The 7,440-nt window shown below is 45.4% G+C and overlaps 2 non-coding genes across 2 annotated transcripts; both read right to left on the reverse strand.

The window, feature by feature from the left end:
- Positions 1–889: 889 nt before the first annotated feature.
- On the reverse strand, positions 890–961 carry trnaq-cug (transfer RNA glutamine (anticodon CUG)). The gene has a single exon. It is a non-coding gene; the product is annotated as a tRNA-Gln (tRNA).
- A 4,259-nt stretch (positions 962–5,220) lies between these two features.
- Positions 5,221–5,292, reverse strand: trnaq-cug (transfer RNA glutamine (anticodon CUG)). The gene has a single exon. It is a non-coding gene; the product is annotated as a tRNA-Gln (tRNA).
- Between the last annotated feature and the right edge of the window lie 2,148 nt (positions 5,293–7,440).

Here is a 7,440-nt window from a genome sequence, read left to right on the forward strand (position 1 = left end):
GTCAATCCCAACCTGCCATTTTGGCTCCGCCCTTTCTCATCCATACTTTCAGCTTCCCCACTTTTTCCTCTGGTAAGAACAGATGATTAGCCAATCACACAGGGACTGTCAAATCCATCGGTTCCCTCGTTGCTGTTTCTGTTTCACACTGCTCAGCGCAGCTCGTCTTGTTGGACAATCATTGCATTAACATTGCAAGGCACTAATGCATGAAGTTCGGGGTGGAAACAAAAGAGCTCGATCCTCACTGATTGAAGCTGCGAACTCCCCACCAACAGGGATTGTTTCCAAGTGATTTTTCCTTGTTTGCCCTCAATTTGCAAACGAATAGGACAAAATTCGAGGTTTAATCGAGATTTGAATTTGGATCGCTAGAATACAAGTGCAGAATGCTTACCATTGCAGTATGGAAACCAACGAACTCCTTCAGCTTGCATCCATCATTCAAAGACACTTGGCTCTTTTCTGAGCACTGCCAGAATGCCACATCACTGACACCTCGAGGCTACCGACAAACCTCTCCCATCATCAAAACTGCAACTACTTGCAAAGAAAATGTAAATATTGGCCGAGGACATGATCCGAGCAATGCCTGCCTTTCAAGAAACAATGCTTTGAATTTCTGCATGCTTGACTGCTGAATGCAGATGAAAAAGAAAAGTTCACCAAACACCATTCTTTGGTGCAGTGCAACTCAGCATTAAACAAAATACAACTTTCTCTTCAGCTGATTTGGGAAAGCAGAAGTCCGGTTGAGTTTATGAACTGAAACTGATCGAAGCAACTGGAACCTCATTGATTGAGGCAGCAACTTCCCACCAGCAGGGAGTGGATTCGAGCTGCATTTTGTTTTTTCGAGCTGCAGTTGCAAATGTGACAAAAACAAACCAGGTTCCACCGAGATTCGAACTCGGATCGCTAGATTCAGAGTCTAGAGTGCTCACCATTACACCATGGAACCCATTGGTTGATAAAAGCCGCACCCTTCATCCAAAGACATTTGGCTCTTTGCTCAGCACTGCCATGTCGCTGCATCACTGACTTCTCGAGGCTGTTGCCAACCCTCTCCCATCAGCAAAACTGCAAGAACTGGACAATTGCAAACTGCCACTTTGACTCGGCCCTTTCTCATCTCTTCCTTCAGCTTCCACCCTTTTCCTTCTGCTTAGTATCGATGTTCAGCCAATCACACAGCTACTAGTCAAACCTATCGCTTCCCTCGTCACTGCTTCTCTTTCAACCTGCTCAGCGCAGCTCCTATTCCAGTCTTGCCGGATAATCTGTGAATAAATATTGCAAGGCACTGATGCATGAAGATTGGCGTAAAACAAAATGTAAACTTTGTGCGAGGACACGATCCAAGCAATGCCTGCATTCCAAGAGACAGTGCTTTGAATTTCTCCATGTTTGCCTGCTGAATGCAGATTGCAAAGAAACATTCAGCAAACACCATTTTTTGGTGCAGTGAAGCGCAGCGGTGCACATCAAGCAACTTTGTCTTCTGAAGATTGAGGAAAGCAAAAGACAGGCTAAGCTGATGGACTCATAGAAAGGTTACAGCACGGAAGTTGGCCATTCGGCCCATCGTGTCCTGCCAGCTCTATGCAAAAGCAATCCAGCCAATCCCACTCCCTCGCCCTATCACCGTAGCCCTCGGCATATTTTCCTTTAAAGTATTTATACAGTTCCCTCTTGAAAGCCACGATTGAATCTGCCTCCACCACGACCCCTGGCATTGCATTGCATTTCCTAAACACACACTGCGTAAAAAAGTTTTTTCCTCAAGTCACTTTTGGTTCTTGTGCCAGTCACCTTAAATCTATGCCCTCTGGTTCTTTACGTTTCCGCCAATAAGAACAGTTTGTCTCCATCTATTCTGTCAATATACCTCATGATTTTAAATACCTCCAACAAATCTCCTCTCAATCTTCTCTGTTTCAAAAAGAACAACCCCAGCTTCTCCAGTCTATCCACGTCACTGAAGTCCCTCATCCCTGGAATCATTCTCGTTCGTCTTTTCTGCACCCTCTCTGAGGCCTTCACATTTTTCCGAAAGTGCGGTGCCCAGATGTGGACACAATATTCCAGTTGTGGTCGAACTAATGTTTTATAAAGATTCATCATGAATTCCGTGCTTTCGTACTCTATACCTCTATTTATAAAGCCGAGGATCCCGTATGCTTTTTTGAACCGCTTTCTCAACCTGCCTCGCTACATTCAACGATTTGTGCACATATACCCCCAGATCTCTCTGTTCCTGTACCCCTTTTCGAATTGAGCCCTCTAATTTATATTGCTTCTCCTCTTTCTTCCTCCCGAGATGTATCACCTTGCATTTTTCTGCGTCAAATTACTATATCCTCTTGAAGTCTATCACTATCCTCCTCACTGTTCACTGTACTTCCGAGGTTTGTGTCATCTGCAAATTTGGAAATTGTGCCCTGTACACCCAAGTCCAAGTCATTAATAAATATCAAAAAGGGCAGTGGTGCGAGCACCGACCTGTGGGGAACATGACTGTACACCTCCCTCCAATCCGAAAAACAACTGTTCATCACTCCTCTCTGGTTCCTGTTACCGAGACAATTTTCTCTCCATGTTGCTACTGCTCCTTTTATTATATGGGTATCAATCTTGATGACAAGGCTATTGTAAGGCACTGTATCAATCGCCTTTTGAAAGTTTATATACACCACATCAATCGCATTGCCGTCATCAACCCTCTCCGTTACCTCATCAAAAACGCTATCATAGAATCATAGAATCATAGAAGTTACAACATGGAAACAGGCCCTTCGGCCCAACATGTCCATGTCGCCCAGTTTATACCACTAAGCTAGTCCCAATTGCCTGCACTTGGCCCATATCCCTCTATACCCATCTTACCCATGTAACTGTCCAAATGCTTTTTAAAAGACAAAATTTTACCCGCCTCTAGTACTGCCTCTGGCAGCTCGTTCCAGACACTCACCACCCTTTGAGTGAAAAAATTGCCCCTCTGGACCCTTTTTTATCTCTACCCTCTCACCTTAAATCTGTGCCCCCTCGTTATAGACTCCCCTACCTTTGGGAAAAGATTTTGACTATCGACCTTATCTATGCCCCTCATTATTTTATAGACTTCTATAAGATCACCCCTTAACCTCCTACTCTCCAGGGAAAAAAGTCCCAGTCTGTCTAACCTCTCCCTGTAAGTCAAACCATCAAGTCCCGGTAGCATCCTAGTAAATCTTTTCTGCACTCTTTCTAGTTTAATAATATCCTTTCTATAATAGGGTATCCAGAACTGTACACAGTACTCCAAGTGTGGCCTCAGCAATGCCCTGTACAACTTCAACAAGACATCCCAACTCCTGCATTCAATGTTCTGACCAATGAAACCAAGCATGCTGAATGCCTTCTTCACCACCCTATCCACCTGTGACTCCACTTTCAAGGAGCTATGAATCTGTACTCCCAGATCTCTTTGTTCTATAACTCTCCCCAACGCCCTACCATTAACGGAGTAGGTCCTGGCCCGATTCGATCTACCAAAATGCATCACCTCACATTTATCTAAATTAAACTCCATCTGCCATTCATCGGCCCACTGGCCCAATTTATCAAGATCCCGTTGCAATCCAAGATAACCTTCTTCACTGTCCACAATGCCACCAATCTTGGTGTCATCTGCAAACTTACTAACCATGCCTCCTAAATTCTCATCCAAATCATTAATATAAATAACAAATAACAGCGGACCCAGCACCGATCCCTGAGGCACACCGCTGGACACTGGCATCCAGTTTGAAAAACAACCCTCTACAACCACCCTCTGTCTTCTGTCGTCAAGCCAATTTTGTATCCAATTGGCTACCTCACCTTGGATCCCATGAGATTTAACCTTATGTAACAACCTACCATGCGGTACCTTGTCAAATGCTTTGCTGAAGTCCATGTAGACCACGTCCACTGCACAGCCCTCATCTATCTTCTTGGTTACCCCTTCAAAAAACTCAATCAAATTCGTGAGACATGATTTTCCTCTCACAAAACCATGCTGACTGTTCCTAATTAGTCCCTGCCTCTCCAAATGCCTGTAGATCCTGTCCCTCAGAATACCCTCTAACAACTTACCCACTACAGATGTCAGGCTCACTGGTCTGTAGTTCCCAGGCTTTTCCCTGCCGCCCTTCTTAAACAAAGGCACAACATTTGCTACCCTCCAATCTTCAGGCACCTCACCTGTAGCGGTGGATGATTCAAATATCTCTGCTAGGGGACCCGCAATTTCCTCCCTAACCTCCCATAACGTCCTGGGATAAATTTCATCAGGTCCCGGAGATTTATCTACCTTGATGCGCGTTAAGACTTCCAGCACCTCACTCTCTGTAATATGTACACTCCTCAAGACATCACTATTTATTTCCCCAAGTTCCCTAACATCCATGCCTTTCTCAACCGTAAATACCGATGTGAAATATTCATTCAGGATCTCACCCATCTCTTGTGGTTCCGCACATAGATATCAAGTTAGTTCAATACGATTTGCCTTTAACAAAAGGCCAAATTTTTACTAGGAGCTCGAGCCTCATTGATTGAGGCTGCGAACGACCCACGAACAGGGATGGGATTCCAGGTGCCTTTTATTTGTTTCCCCAAAAGTTACAAACGAATGGCACATAAGTTGAGGTTCCACCGAGGTTTGAATTCGGATCGCTGGAAACCAAGTACAGAATGCTGACCATTTCACGATGGAAACCAACTGACAACTTCAGCTGGGACCCACCAGTCAAAGATACTTGACTCTTTTCGAAGCACTGCCAGAATGCCATATCACTGACACCTCGAGGCTACCGACAAACCTCTCCCATCATCAAAACTGCAACTTCTTGCAAAGAAAATGTAACCATTGCCCGAGGACATGATCCAAGCAATGCCTGCCTTTCAAGAAACAAAGCTTTGAATTTCTACATGCTTGACTGCTGAATGCAGATTACAAAGAAAAGTTCAGCAAACACCATTCTTTGGTGCAGTGAAACTCAGCATTGAACAAAATACAACTTTCACTTCTGCTAATTTGGGAAAGCAAATGTCCGGTTGAGTTTATGAACTGAAACTGATAGAAGCAACTGGAACCTCATTGATTGAGGCAGCAACTTCCCACCAGCAGGGTGTGGATTCCAGCTGCATTTTGTTTTTTCGACCTGCAGTTGCAAATGAATGGGACAAAAACAAATCAGGTTCCACCGAGATTCGAACTCGGATCGCTAGATTCAGAGTCTAGAGTGCTCACCATTACACCATGGAACCCATTGGTTAATAAAAGCCGCACCCTTCATCCAAAGACATTTGCCTCTTTTTTCAGCACGGCCATATCGCTGCATCACTGACTTCTTGAGGCTGTTGCCAACCCTCTCCCATCAGCAAAGCTGCAAGAACTGGACAATTCCAAACTGCCACTTTGACTCGGCCCTTTCTCATCTCTTCCTTCAGCTTCCACCCTTTTCCTTCTGCTTTGTATCGATGCTCAGCCAATCGCACAGCTCCTAGTCAAACCGATCGCTTCCCTCGTCACTGCTTCTGTTTCATTCTGCTCAGCGCAGCTCCTATTACAGTCTTGCCGGATAATCTGTGAATAAATATTGCAAGGCACTGATGCATGAAGATTGGCGTAAAACAAAATGTAAACTTTGTGCGAGGACACGGTCCAAGCATTGCATGCCTTTCAAGAAACAATGTTTTGAATTTCTGCATGCTTGACTGCTGAATTCAGATTGCAAAGAAAAGTTCAGCAAACACCGTTATTTGGTGCATTAAACAAAAAGCTAATTTCTCTTCTGCTGATTTGGGAAGCAAAAGTCCGGTTGAGCTTCTGAACTGAAACCGATAGAAGCAATTGGAACCTCTTTGATTGAGGCAGCAAATTCCCACCAGCAGGGAGTGGATTCCAGCGGCATTTTATTTTTTCACCCTGCATTTGCAAACATATGGGCAAAAATATATCATGTCCCACCGAAATTCGAACTCCGAACACTAGCTTTAGAGTCTGTAGCGCGCACTATTACACCAGGGAACTCATTCATTGTCGATAGGCTTGATGTGGAGAATCCGGTGATGGACTGGGGATGACAAATGTCAGGAATCTGACAACACCAGATTATCGTTCAACAGTTTTGTTTCAAAATCACAAGTTTTCGGAAGCTTTCTCCTTGGTCAGGTGAAGTGTGGGATTCCTTGAACGTTACTGCCTTTATCGTCAGAGAACAATGCCTGGTGATTACAGATAATCTTTCCAACCGCCCGTTGTCAATATGACGCTCGACTCGTCGATCGACAGTTCCGACGGGCCACAGCGAAAAATCGCATCGACCTCCTCAGAAGCCGAACACGGGACGCAACCAACAGAGTACACTTCTTCGTCCAATACTTCCCCGGAGCGGAGAAACTACGCCATGTTCTCCGCAGCCTTCAACATGTCATCGATGACGACGAACACCTCGCTAAGGCCATCCCCACACCTCCACTACTCGCCTTCAAACAGCCACCCAACCTCAAACAGACCATCGTTCGCAGCAGATTACCCAGCTTTCAGGAGAACAGCGTCCACGACACCACACAACACTGCCACGGTAACCTCTGCAAGACATGCCAGATCATCGACACAGATACCACCATCACACGAGAGGACACCACCCACCAGGTACATGGTTCATACTCCTATGACTCGTCCAACGTTGCCGACCTCATACGTTGCAGGAAAGGATGCCCCAGAGCATGGTACATTGGCGAGACCATGCAGACACTGTGAAAACGGATGAACGGACACCACGCAACAATCGACCAGGCAGGAGTGTTCCCTCCCAGTCGGGGAACACTTCAGCAGTCAAGGACATTCAGCTTCCGACCTTCGGGTAAGAGTTCTCCAAGGTGGCGTTCGAGACACACGACAACGCAAAATCGTCCAGCAGAAATTGTTAGCCAAGTTCCGCACGCATGAGGACAGCCACAACCGGGATCTTGGGTTCATGTCAAGCTGCACTTAAACCCACCAGCGAAAAAAAGTTATCTGTTTTTAATACAACGGGTCATTCTCTCTCTTTCTCTTCCTTTCGGATGCTTCTCTCTCTGTCTGTCTTTTGTTCTGGCCGTTTGTATATTCGGTGGTCCTTTCGGTAATGTCTCTCTGTCTGAACACTTTGATTGCCTTGACAACGGGCAGTTGGAAAGATTATCTGTAATCACCAGGCATTGTTCGCTGACTTTCAATGCGGTAACGTTCAAGGAATCCCACACTTCACCTGACGAAGGAGAAAGCCTCCGAATGCTTGTGATTTTCAAATAAAACTGTTGGACTATATCATGGTGCTGTAAGATTCCTTACATTAATGAAAGCCGCTGCCTCCATCCAAAGACATTTGGCTCTTTTCTCAGCACGGCCATGTCGCTGCATCACTGACT

Source organism: Heptranchias perlo, chromosome 35, assembly GCF_035084215.1.
Source record: "Heptranchias perlo isolate sHepPer1 chromosome 35, sHepPer1.hap1, whole genome shotgun sequence".
NCBI lineage: Eukaryota > Metazoa > Chordata > Chondrichthyes > Hexanchiformes > Hexanchidae > Heptranchias > Heptranchias perlo.